The following is a 14,270-nucleotide window of genomic DNA, read 5'->3' as shown; positions in this document are numbered from 1 at the left end:
AGTGGGTGGGACATGATGTATTGGAATAGCCCTTATAGGGGCACTATCTGTAGGGGGATGTATAGCAGTGTCTGGAGAGCCCATGTAGTTGAAATGTTTTTCTAAGATTAGCTTTATAAGGTGGGAGTGGGGGTAAAAGTTTTGTACCAGAATTGCAAATGATCCCCTGGATAACTTGCTCTCTGCTGGGATCCCCACCAATAATGAGAATGGGGGTCCTGAGTGTCCTACTCTACCTGTCACTGCTTCTCCCCCTAGAGTGATGTTAGAATGAATGGAGCACTGGCAGAGCATGCGCAATTGGCGATCTAATTATTTCAATGGGTCTCACGGAAATACCCAAGCCGCTCGGCTATCTCCGGCATTGAATGAAGCATCAGCGTGCTTGCATGACCAGCACTACATTCTGCAGGGGGCGCACCGAGCCCACAATGAGAAGGACAGGATGGGTGGGGGTCTCAGCTGTGAGATCCCTACCGATCAGTGAGTTATTTTCTATCCTGTAACTTACAATTCTGATACAACCCCTTTAAGATGGCACCATAAAACATATACTGTGCTGCCTATATACTGTATTTGACAGGTCAAATTATACTCAATGTCAAATTCAACCCAAGTTTCATTAGTCCGAAAGGTCTTCACTTTATGTGTAGTGATCAAGCATCAGTAGGAAACTACCAGTAGAAGTGCACTTAGTGCCCCTAAACGCATTAACCTTTAGTTGTCTGAACCTGCCAGTAACAGCAGAGCCGGATGACTCTCTAACGTATATGGGGACGGCTCAACTTTCCCCATGACAGATGATGTTGGGATAAAGAACGACTGAGGATGTTATATTTTAATGCCCTATCCTTTTGTTCCCCGGGAGATGAGCCCCCACCAGAGCTGACTGGCTGTGGCTTACTTCCCTAATAGTGTTGAGTGAACTTTTCAAACACTCGGTTCGGCTGGTTTGCTGAACTTCAGTTTGGTCCAAATTAGCTGAACAAGACATTCACCAATACCTTAAGAGCTGGTGTGTAATGTAAGGGGGTGCCGTACAGAACTCGGGAAATGTATTTACCCATTGCTTCCAAGGGGTTAATTCACATGGGCTTATACTCTCGCAACGATGGAAAAACTGCAGCATGTTCCATTTTTCTGTGACATGACTGAAATCTTGCCCATTATTTGCTATTGGTTAAAAACCGCATCACCCTGGCATTAAACTGGCATTTACATATTACTTTCATGCGTGTGCAAGGACATTTTTTTCCTATTGATACATAAAACCCTAAGTTATACAAGAGGTCATTTTCTGAGGACACTTTCCCTTTAATTGTAGGAAGCTGACAAGTGGCTACATTTACAGCAATACTGAAGCCAACTGTATTATGTGTAAATATACGCTTTGTAACAAATATCCCGCCCCCAGAAGAAGTTGTCATTTTGCTACAAAACCTGGTATGAAGTCCCATCTCAGGCAGATATGGAAATGATTGGAGTTGTGGAGTGATTACATGAACGGTCTTGTTACCTGAGGTTCTAAAAGTGGTCTCACCCTAAGCCCTCATGTCCACGGGCAGGTCGGATTCGGCCCCCCAGGAGCCGACCCTGCCTGCGGCCAAGGACATTTTTGCACCTGTCTGGTTCTTCTCCCTGCTGTCCGGATCTTCTTTTTTCTGCACTGCGGATGTGTGCGGGTGCGCCGGCCAGAAAGCCGTGCAGTACACTTTTTTTAAACTCCTGCTTTCCCGCAGATCCGCGGCTCGTCTGCAGTGTCAGCTGCGGGTGTGCCGCAGATCGAAAGGCTTCCATTGACTTCAAATCGAAGCCGTCTGCGCGGGATCCGCACAGATATGGAGCATTCTGCGATTTGTTTTCTGGACCTGAAGGTCCGCAAATCAAATCCGCATGCTTTAATTAATTTGTGGACACCTATGCATCCTTATGAGCGGCTTGATTTGCGGGTGCTCCGCACGGATTCCGCAAATCAAATCCGCCCGTGGACATGAGGCCTTGGCCTATAAAAGGCTCTCGGAAGCTCCTTGTGTGTAGTGACCTCTTCTTTCGCTTGTGTAAAGCTTGTTGACCACTAGACACCTCTACGACGCAGAGAAGAGATTTCACCCCGTTACCAGAGTCTGAGTGGGGCGCAACTAACCTTATATTCAAGTAACCATTTGTCGGTGCGCTGGCTTATCCTTCAGTTTTGCATGTTGTAGCAGGGCGCAGGCTGGAGTCTGAATCTTTGCTGCTGAGGGGTAAACCAAACTGGGACAAAGCAAATAACAAATAGAATATTTGTTGAGAACACATGGGGACTCAGATCCTGTTGCTGGGTAAACAGGATTTGCCTACAGCAGCATATGCAGTAGGATAGAAGAGAGCTCAATCAGGTCCATACCAGACGCTTCCCAAGATAATTGTACATCTGGTTCAAAGGATTTGCATAACTATAGATGAAAAGTTACTGAGAAATAGACAGAATTCAACTAGTAATCAATAATATGGATCTTTTCATACCAGTGAAAGATACCAGGATAACGTAGAGAACTTTATGGACCAATATGCCCTTATTCGCCCAAACTGGACCCTCAAGCAGAGCAACTGCCCTGAAAAGGATGACCCTACTATGGGAGAGTGAACAGAGAGCAGTTTGAGACTAACTGGCAACAACTATACTGAACCTTAAACCTCTGAACCTAATTAACCTGAAGTAATAAACTGACTATACCCTAATAGTTGAAACCTAGAATAACTGGATACTTTATTACCAAGTGGCCAGCTAACAAATACTGTAAGCAATTTCCTTAGAACTAAGGGGCGGGTTTATATAAAAGACAACCCAGCCAGCCTTTCAGTGCTGGCACCAGAGGGAGGTGTGACAGATAGAACAGGTCCTCATTCTGCCTCCAAAACTTCCAATTTGACTTGAGAATATGGGACCTCTTCTACTATTCTAATACCGGTGGCCATATGTACCAGCATGAAAAATACCTCTTCAGGGAAATAAATATGACTTTTTATTCAAGATAAGATAAATATTTCAAAACTCCATCGTGTTGACTTTTCCTCTTTCGGTATGCAGGAAATAAAATGAAATTGAATCTAAGTAATCGTACATTCGGTATTTTCCTGACAAATGCCCGTCTCAGGGGTCTACACATAAACCACCCTTTCTTTCTTTGTTTCCATACAGCAGTGTATGGCAGTCACATGACCACAAGGCAACCAATTAATTACCATCTAATATAAATAAGGCTCCATGCTTTTTCTTGCACCACACTTGGACCCATTTGCTGTACCTTTGGTGTCTGATGTTGGAGTCATTAGATGACGGACATGGTCACCGGTGCCGGAAAAGCATCAAATGTGAGTCTAATACATTCAGGGACGGGTTGGAAGTTACAATGTTAAGTCTATGGGTGGCGCTGCTGTGCTTCAGAGTGGCAGTGAGAGAGCAATAGAGAGACACAGAGACAGCGATAGAGAGACACAGAGACAGCGATAGAGAGACACAGAGACAATGATAGAGGGATTGAGAGAGAGTGCAATAGACAGAGTGAGAGTGACAGACACAGAGAGAGCAATAGAGGGACAGTGATAGAGAGCGACAGGGCTAGAGACAGAGAGAGCAAAAGAGAGACAGAGAAAGAGCGATAGAAACACACAGAGAACGCAATAGACATAGAAAGAGCGATAGACAGAAGAAAGAGATAGTGAGACATGCAGAGAGAGCAATAAAGAGACAGAAAGAGCGATAAACAGAAAGAGAATGATAGAAAGATAGACAGACTGAGCGAGCGATAGAGAGAAACAGTGAGAGAAAGAGTGATAGAGAGACACAGAGACAGCGATAGAGAGATGATAGAGAGCGTGCAATAAACAGAGAGTGACAGAGACAGAGAGAGCAATAGAGAGACAGTAAGAAAAAGAGCAATAGAGACAGTGATAGAGAGCGACAGAGACAGCAATAGAGAGACAGTGAGAGAAAGAGCGATAGCGAGACAGACAGCGATAAAGAGTGCAATAGACAGAGTGAGAGTGACAGAGACAGTGCGAGAAAGAGCAGTAGAGAGACAGTGATAGAGAGCAACAGCAATAGAAAGACAGAGAGAGCGATAGAGTGAGAGTGAGAGAAAGAGAAATAGAAAGACAGAGAGCAATAGAGACATAGAAAGAGAGCGATAGACAGAAAGAGAGATAGTGAGACATACAGAGAGAGAGCAATAAAGAGACAGAGTGAGCGATAGAGGGACAGACAGAGAGAACGATAGAGAGAAAAAGAAACCTAGAGAGAGCAATAGACAGACAGAACAAGAGCGATATAACAAAGCAGTTGTCCAGCAGCACTCACTTATAAAGCCACCTCTAGCAGATTTCATCTAGAAGACGGACGCAGGGCACACCTTAGGATCGGATCCAGATCCAAAAGCCATCCAAGCGTTGAAAAAAAATAAAAAAATGGCAGCATCCGCGGCAAAGGTTCCTAGTTAAAACGCCACTTTATTCCACAGGGTCCATACAGGAAACAGCGACGTTTCAATCTCGGCAGGGATCTTTGTCAAGCCAGAATTCCATCCACTGACATCACATATATATAGCATACCAGCACATTAAACAGAATCTTACCCCCCAGATGTGTGGGTTCCCACTTACCGTCATCGGGATGGGCTCACATCATCAACTCAATCCCCAGCTGCACAGCACTGGACGCCTGGTGATGATGTATCGCCGAACGGTGGGGATGGAGCTGATGATGTGCGCCCATGACATATGGACTACAGGCAGGCATCATTTGAATGTATTTTCGCCTCCCCGTTGTCATGAATGGGCGAGTCTCATCTGCACATCGGATCGGGTCGGCTGGTCTTATGATCAACTGCTCGGATAGGTTTTCTATTGCCATGTAATTTACGTGTCTGCGTAGAAAACCTGATGTGTGACTTGGCATGTTGACCATCTCCAGTCCGTGTGCCGTCAGTCTAGTAATTTGCAGACTCGCATGGCACGTGAACTGAAAATACAGACGTGTGCACTACGCGCTAGAAGGCGTGGGACAAAGGCCGCCTTCCCACGGGTGGAATCGCTGCAGATATTCCAAGCCATACACTCCACATATCTGACTGGCACCCTACAGAAGCGGTATAGGTGTGCAAGTACAAGATTGCATGCACATATTTTCCATACGTGATCCGTATGGGAGTAATAGAACATGCCGCGATTTGTTTCTTGCATAACAGCGCAGCGCACAAATCTCACGCTATTTTTTTTCCCGTGTGAAGCCGGCCTTAAGGCGAGTTCATACATAGCAGAAATGTTAAACGGTATTTTGGCGCGGACGAAATGCGCATGCAAACCATGCATATGTGAACAAACCTAATGGGTTCTATTCTCTGGGTATTGCGCACACAAATATGCTCTTGTGACTTCAGACTGATCTCTGGCCTCACACTGTACATGGAGGCAACGCCACTGAAGCCCTTGATTGGCTGCAGCAGTCACATGGGTGTACAGGTCATTCCTGCAGCAAAGTGAAACCTGATCGGGCTCTCCGAAGCAGCAGAATATTTAACAGCTGAGTATTCATTGTTTTTATTCTTTTACCATATTTCTGGCCATTACACTTTTTTTTTTTTTTTTTTTAATAAACACTGGACATCCCCTTTAAGAACTTACCAGAAAATTCTTTTTGTACGTCAAATCTCTATTTTGGCCACTAGATGGCGAACAAAGATCTGCAAATGACTTCTCGCAGCACGCTTTAGGAGAAATGATCTTGTGATCCCATCTTCCCTTCAGGCGTCAGTGCCTCAATAGACATATTGCACCGTGCGTACAGAATTAGTGTCCATGGACGGCGTTCTTGCGTTTCAGGTGCGCTAAATGAATCACGAATACGGTGCTGTGAAAGAGCGTTTATCCGATTTCTTCTATTTTCTCCATATTTGTCAAATGTGTTTCAAACAAAATTTAATATAATTTCGCCTTCACACGACTTTAAGCGGATTGGTGCGCGCCTTGGTATTGCGCATTTGCAAAATAAACTACTTTTTTTTTTGCATGAGTGTCAGTGTATTTTACTATACTTTTTGTGCCTACGAGGTAGGTTTATTTGCACGCTGCAAAAACGCAGAATGGCTAATTAGTCTAGTGAGTGCCGGATGTGTTTTGGCATGCGCAACTACGCAGTGTTTCACGCACTTCACTGTTGCACATGCATTTGCACTCTGTCTTGATTTCTACAAGGTGCGCAAATACGCAGAAACAGAGCATGTTCGTTTTTTTTTTTTGCGCGACTGGAATATGAGCGCAAAATACGGAAATGTGACCGAATCCATTGAAGTCAATGGGTTCCATTCTTCACGCATTGAGTACGCAAATTTTGCACGTGCAAATCCGCCCTAAGATAAAGGCGATTAAGTAAACACTAATATTTGCTTTGTTTGCCAGTATTGGGGAGGGGATGGAATCACAGTAGTGCGGCCGCACGAGCCTGCGTGTACGCGTCTTCCCATAGTTCCCGGTATTCGGCCGCGTTACACACGGTGCAGTCCGTTCTTCCATCTATAACATGGCAGTTTCCACCAGTGCTTTGCATTTACTCAGGTTGTCTCGTGGGAGTTCGCGGTTGAGGAGAGCAGCGGAACAGACAAGGGAAACAATGCAAACATGGCTCAGGCCTGCAGGTCCATCCAGCCCTCCTGTCAGGATCCCCCCGGCGTACACAAACCCCGCAGGGAAACCGCTGACAACACTGATCTGATTGTCTTCTCTGGGTGCAGGTAACGGCATGTTTGTCTGTCTGCAGACACCAGCGGTTCAAGAAGCCTGCAGCTTTATCAGGTGTGTGCAGCGTAAACCCACCCTCCACTTGCTCTAGGGATGTGCGCCCACCTTGCAGAACCCCAGGAGGTGTTGCAGCGGCCGGCCAATTCACCTTCAGGAGCAACATATAGCTAACGATCCTAACCTTACAATACACCACAATGAATGACCAGAGAGACAATCAATGTGCTTACATGTCCTTTTTTGTGCGTTAAGTAGTTTACAACTCGACAACCCCTTTATGGCCTGTCCTTAGCATAGGGCATCAATAGATCGGGCAGGGTTTGCTAACCAGGACCCCTGTTGACGAGCTGTTTGCCACGCTGGTGTATTCGTACACTGAGTTAATTTATAGAGGAAGCAAACAGCTCGGTGGCCACATATGGTATTACAGCTAATATTCCCATTCATTGCAATGACAGCCTCGCTTGTAATACCAAGCCTGGCCACTGCAGTGGGAACAGAGCCGTCTGCTTCTTGTAGAAATTAGCTAAGAGTACAGATGCACTGGCCTGGCGACCAGCAGGAATCCTGGGCACAAAGAGGTGCGTTTGTGCAGATACTTAAGCATCACGTTCAGTCCGGCCCACCTATTGGACCAAATGATCTTAATTTGAATGCGGTACAGAATAAATAAGACCCTAAAGTTTACTGGTATGCTTGAAACACCATTTTCAACAAAGTAGCTTTGTGACTACCTATAACCGGATTGTTACAGCAATGTGGGGCGCTTACTATGTAAAAAGAAAAAAAAAAACTAATGACAGGTTCCCTTTACATGCCCTGCTCAGCATATGATCATGGAAAGCTGCCTCGGTGTCATGGCAGCCAGAGGCCTTCTGAAGGCCCTTAGGGCTTCCATGAACAATTGCTGGTCATAATACAATTTCCTTATACTATATGAGCAATCAAACGATCGCAAGTTCAAGACCCCTGTGGGGACTAAAAAGAAATGCAAGATATAAAGTAAAAGGTGTTTTTTTTTATTTTTTTTATTTTTTTTTTTAATAGAAAAAAACAAGAAAAGCACAAAACAAAAACCCTTTCCCAGTGGTCATGTCAACACTATGAAAACAGATGTTTCCAGAGACCGTCATATAAAATTATTAACTTAAATTGGTAAAAAAAGGAGCAGAAGAGTATATATTCTTTTAGAATACTAGGTTAAGCCTACAGAAAAAAAAAAGTCCTGATAAACCCCTTTAAGGAGGCACTATAATAACTGAAGAGGACACTTACAATTAAAGGAGATGTCTCGAGGAAGCAGTGAATTTTTTTTTTTGCCCAGTCCCCCTAATTAAACATACATTACTAATTACCCCTGTAAATTACTTTCCTAGCTGGTTTCTACTTACCGTTCCAGCGTTTCAGCAACTTATAAAACTTTTCCCCAAGATGGCCGCCAGCTCTTTTCCCTTCGCTTGCTGTAGCCCGACGTGTGCGCTCCCGAGACGCTACCAGCTGTCTCTCCATGGCAACCAGACGCCCCGCCGCCGACTGGACCCCAGGAATGAACATGGCCGACCTGTCACCCACCGCCAGGCAGCAGGTAACCTACACCACTGGCATCCCACCTCTAAGCCAGCAAAACTGCTGCACACTGAGGGGCAAAGACCCTGAAACCATACATGGTTTGTACATGGTTAGCTTTTCCTTCAGGAGACTCTTCCTTGTAACAATCACTGGGGATAAAAGTCAAAGCCAAAGGGCTGGCATTGACTTGTTGAAAGGCAGCATTCCCATAGGTGGCGCTGTAGAGACATCGTTCCATCTTCCATTTGCATGGGTTTCCCAGGGGAGCATTGGCTTCTACATCTACCTAGGTGCTTCTCCCCCCCTCCCCAAAAAGAAACCACACTGTTCCTGTCCAGTGGCTGCCACATAGTACTACATTTTAGCAACTTCCTTTGATGATCGGCCCAGGGTTTGTCGGGAGAAGCTCTGGCAAAAGATTTAAGAACCCCTTCACTACAGCCCAAAAACACAAGACAAAAAGTGTCAAATGATCCATAGCTTTAATTTAAAAAAAGAATGACACAAATATAAAGCATTCACAGAAATCCTACACATGAAGATCATTACTGGAGATAGTGTGTCGAGCCGCAGTCCAGCATGATGCAAGTGATTGCACTAACTTGGCCAACTTTGGTTCAAAAACCTGCTGCAAGTATTGGCAATGGAAGGTACTTGTCGCTAACCGAAAATAAAGATAGAGCAAGAAAATATCACAAAACTAGAACAAGCCTGTGCTGAAATATGGTCAATGGAAGGACCAGATCAATAGTAGGTGGTTAGAAGAGAACTTGATTGGCACAGACAAGTTTACATGTGATGACTGCTGAGCGCTTGTGTCCACCAGCTGTCCCAGCGATAATCGCTCAGTGAATGGAGGTGGAGATAGCTTCTGGCCGCCTGCTTCCATTCACAGTAAACAGGCAGTCGTTCATAGAGGACCTGTTTACATGGGCATGATTTTTATGCCTGCCTAGACTGAAGGATAAAAAAAAAAAAAAAGAAAAAGAAAAAAAGCAAACAAATTATCGTTTGTTGTTCAGTCATTGGCAGCATTTACTGCGAATGACAATTATTCAGGTTCGTACGATCCAGTGATCACCGACCCATCATTGACAGGAATAACCCTTTTCAAATAGAGTTAGTCCACTATAATGTGTTAAATGTCAAGCTAACATTTGCTACATCTGTACAAGGTATTCCATGTCGGTGGTGGTTTTCACTATAAACCATGACAGATGTGAACAGACATGGTCAGAAATTCTTACTAAACAGCTAAGGCTTCTCTCGCATTGCATCTGCTGTGTACATTTACTGTATGCATCGGGAAAGCTCCGGGCCCATAGAGCAAACCGATTCCTAACCCCACCCATTTGGCCTCCGCCGAGTGGTCTAAGCAACTTGGGTGTTTTTTTTTTTAGTAGTGCAGAGTTTTCTGCCATTTCATATGGAGGCATCCAGTAAAACTAAACTTATACCTTGGGTTATTTTCTGTAAAAAATGGCAGTCTATGGGTGATAAATGCCACCAAGTACATGTCCTGGGTACCCATCACAACCTCCCCATGGAAACCCAAGCCGTATGCCCAAAGATATACAATATGAAAAGAGCCCACTATGAAACAAGCCAAAGCAAGGCCAGTCATCCGCTACGCTGAAACTAGGAGACCGATCTATACAGTCGCTCTCATATCACCACTCCCTTATAAGCATTGCTTGAATTGGCTGAACGTGGATGTCTACTGGAGAAGTGAGAGGTACAAATAAGCCATCGGGGGACCACCAGCTCGTCAGAAGACCTCACCAGATCTGTAGGACCTAAGCTACAAGGGTTACATTTGTGAAGTGTTCACACAAATGCATTACAGGATGGGAAACCCAGATCACACCAAATATGAGAAGTTACCCCAAATATTTCCTACATACAGTAGCCTGCAATTAGGTAGTTACAATCTGATAAATGGCCGTGTCAATAGCACAAGTGTGGCGCTGAATATTCCACAAGAGGATATTTCGCAACATTGTTGCAGGATATTCCATCCCGTGTAAAAGCTGCCTTTTAAGGCTGGGCTTACACAGGCCATAAGTACCGCAGAATTTCCACGCAGACCTCACAAAAATCTCCTCTACACGCTGCGGTCAAGCCAAATTGACACGCCGTGCGGAAATCAAAGACGAGACATGTCAATTCTTTCCCTGTTCCCACAGGGGCCTCTCTCTATGGCGAAAGGCTGCGGGTTCTGAAGCTGCACGTCTGCAGAAATTTCCCGGTATTTCCGTGCAGTCATTCTAGGAGATCCCCGCGTGATTTCGTTCTCGTGTGAAAGTTCTGGGTTACATCGTTTTTTTTTTTAACTACAAAAAAAAAAAGAAAGGCAACTTCACAAAAAAAAACAACAAACTTTAGAATGAAGATTACAACTGGAGTATTTGTAAATGGAACCTAATCAATACAAACAAATGCATACCAAGAAATTGCCGATTTGTACCTTTAGAAGCCCTCGTGGTGAACCTGTCAGACGGCGGTCGGTCGTGGGAGATCATTCTGACCGCAGTCAATTGGTTTCACCAAACAAAATGCACCATAAGAGCAGTTAGCTGGGGTGCAAGGTTTGGCCGTTAACATGGCAAAATGCTTAAACTGGAAGTAAGCAGCCCTTCTATCTGCTATAACCCCGAAACAGCGCCACCTTTATACATAGGCTATGTGTGGTATTGTAGCCTATCCCCATACTTCAATGGAGCTGTGGCACGATGCAAAGTATGAAAGTGGTGCCATTTCTATAGGTAAGTCACATTTTCTATCCATTCGATGGCATTTAAGGTCTCCTGCACCCAGCTGTATTATGGTTAACAGTTGTATGGAGTACGGACAGAAGTCTATGGGGCCATTCTGTACCTCCCCATGCTGCAGATTTCAGATAAAGGCTTTTGAGACATCAGATGCCAGTTACAAGTAATAGTGTAAAAGGCACAATACAGCAGCACAGGGGGCTACAAGGCCACAGAATGAAGCCATAGGGACTCCAAGGCTTTACGCTTCATTGACACTTCTATATAAAAACTGTATACTCCTTGCCAAAAACAGGATCAGAACAGTCGAAGAGAAAAAAAATAAAGTTTCCCAGCTATTTACCACCAATCCAGTGTATAGCAAGAAAGGCTTAGGGCCCTACATGCACAAGAGTCACGCATGAGAAAAAAAACAAAAACGTTTGCTGCTATTAGAACCAATGGTTTCCTATGGGAGTGGTTAATGGTCCTTGTGCATCTAAAATCCCTTCATCTGAAGGTTCCTATTGGCTCTAATATCCGCAAGTTTTTCTACGAGTGACTTTTGCGTGTGTAGGTCCCCGTGTGAATGAGCCCTTAAAGAACTACTCCGCAGAAACAAACTCAATTTTCCTGAGGAGCAGTTCATCATCTAATTCATTGATGGTCCAGTCTGCCATTGCACCACCTCTGCCGAGCAGACTTCTACAGACCAGAAATCAGTCTATTCCTTCCTAGACTGCTTACATTGCAGCTGTCTTAGGGCGAGCACCCACTGGCGTTTGCGTTCTCCGCGGGAAAAAAACGCAGCGTTTTCGCCGCGTTTCTCGCGGTTTTTCCGCGCGTTTTCCGCGGCGTTTTCCGTTAATTTCCATTGACATTCATGGGTGCATTAGGAGAAAAATAGGGACACATATGCAACTGACAGTTCCTATGTTAAAAACGCAAACGCAACGCAAAAAAAAACGCCAGTGGACAGGAACACATGTTATCTCTATGCCTGTGCAGGAAAAACGCAAAACTCAAAACGCAGGTAAAAAAACGCCAGTGGGTGCTCGCCCTTAGGGTGAAACTAGAGACGGCGACTTCAGGTCCACACAGATGTAGTAAGTTTCCAGTGGTCCCAGCAGGTGTCACACAGGATGACAGGGGATCAGATTGGAGGATAATTGCCCTAGTGGGTGCGCCGGCTCCGGGCCCGTTGTTCCACATGACACAAACTGACCAGAAGAGTCTGGCAGTCTCTATCGTGCGGACCGGAAGTCGTTCTCCTTTCATCCTAAAACAGCCAAAATGTGATTCATCAGAAAGACCAGAGACTGTAGGATTGTGTCTGCAGAGCACGTGGCAGACTGGACTGGAGCTGCTCAACAATTAAATAGCAGATAACTGTATGGCAATTGCACCCTAGGGAAAGAACGTTTCCCCGGAGGGGCTTTTTAAGCCTCATTAATACAGCTATAGAGTTGTTTATTTAGTGCCAAAACCAGAAGTGGAGCCAGTTATGGAAAACCATTCAGACAAGACCAGTCCTATCAGTGTTCAGCACTTCATACAAGACTCTCGTGCAGCCATAGTCCAGCCATGTGAATGAAGCCGCTCCCACGTACGAGGGGCAGAGTTATACAATAGTGTAGCAAATTGCAGAGTAATTCTTTAGTGATGTGGCCCACAAGGGCCCAACAGTATACAATCCGCAATGACATTATATAAGGCTTACCATGTAAAGGGGAGCTATCATATTCGGTATATACACAGATGCTGAAGGAAAGCCAGATTCCTACCAGGAGGGGTTCTGGGACTTCAACATTAGTTTTCTTCCTCCCCTATAATTATACCCTTTGTATAGTAAATTCACACTATGATGAAAGAGGTCTTCTTGACGAGATAAGTCACGTGACTATTTGGTGACCAAGTTGCTTAAACGAGCAGAATTCCTTGAGAGACTAAAGTTTTATATAATTATGGTTCAAGGCCCAAAAACCTTCAATAAACCTCAAACGGCTGAAAACGGAAGAACATTTCCAGTTCCTTCTGAAAGGTTGCGGTGAAGGCGCCCAACAGTCAAGTATTGAGAGCTATTGCACGCCGAGTTCAGTTGTGCCGTCAACAGGAACATCTTATTACATGTTTGCTTAATCCCAGTTTCTCCCGATTTACCGCTCCGCTAAAGTGAGCGATTGCGTTGTACCTTCTTTTGTTGACAGATATGAAAGATATCGCTCGTCCCTTCAACAAAAAAAAAAAAAAAAAGATTTCTACCACTTTTTTTCCAGTAACAAATGGTAATGTCAGCCGAGGGATGCCCATTCAAATACAGCCTCCTTGCTGATTGGACCAGAGAGTGAAATGCAGCATGGGAAGTAAGGGCAAAGAAGTCAGGACAGTGAACTTCTGGCAGAATGCTTGACTTGCTAGATGCCCCCTCCCTGATAGTGGATAGTAAACAGGAGAACAGAAAAATGGTTAACCCCTTAAGGATGCAGCCTCTGGGGGTAACTGATAGATTGGACTTTTACGGACATGGCAATACCAAGTATGTATTTTTTGCCTTAGGATTTAGATTCTTTACTATAGATATGGCAAAGGGGGGGTGGGGGGTGGGGGATTTAAACGTTTGTTACAATTAGCAGTCTGATAAAACAGCCCTGGCTGCCTTGACACCCACAGCGGCTCCCTGCAATCTCTGAGGGGGAGGTGGCACCCGTGCTGTATAAAGAGAGGCTACCCTGCGATCTCTCTTCATACATACCCCGACCCGCAGGATGTAACTGTACGTCCTACAGTGGGAAGGGGTTTAGACTACCTAAAAATAAGAACATAGACATGAAAGACTCAGGAATATTTTAGAGAACTTGGGTACTCTAGATTCCCATTTGTGGAGTTCTGCATTGCACCAACACACACCCCATTTATCTATGCATTGTAATCTTCATCGAGACCCCCCCCCCCATCTAACACTACCATCGGGTATCACTGAAAATGTGGTGGACAGACTTCCTTTAAGGCTTTCTGGAGCATAAACTGAAATTTTAAAGGGCACCTAAGACTTTAAAAGTTGTGAGGATAAGCTATAACACGACCATACTGAGAAAGGTGTCGGTGGAGCAATAGCTTCCCCTTCAGTTCTTTTGAACACATTGCACTTATTTTGACTGTAATCAGATTGAAATGCGT

The sequence above is a fragment of the Eleutherodactylus coqui genome, chromosome 12 (assembly GCF_035609145.1).
Source record: "Eleutherodactylus coqui strain aEleCoq1 chromosome 12, aEleCoq1.hap1, whole genome shotgun sequence".
NCBI classification, from domain to species: domain Eukaryota; kingdom Metazoa; phylum Chordata; class Amphibia; order Anura; family Eleutherodactylidae; genus Eleutherodactylus; species Eleutherodactylus coqui.
The sequence above is the reverse complement of the archived record's forward strand: the minus strand, read 5'-3'. Positions refer to the sequence as shown.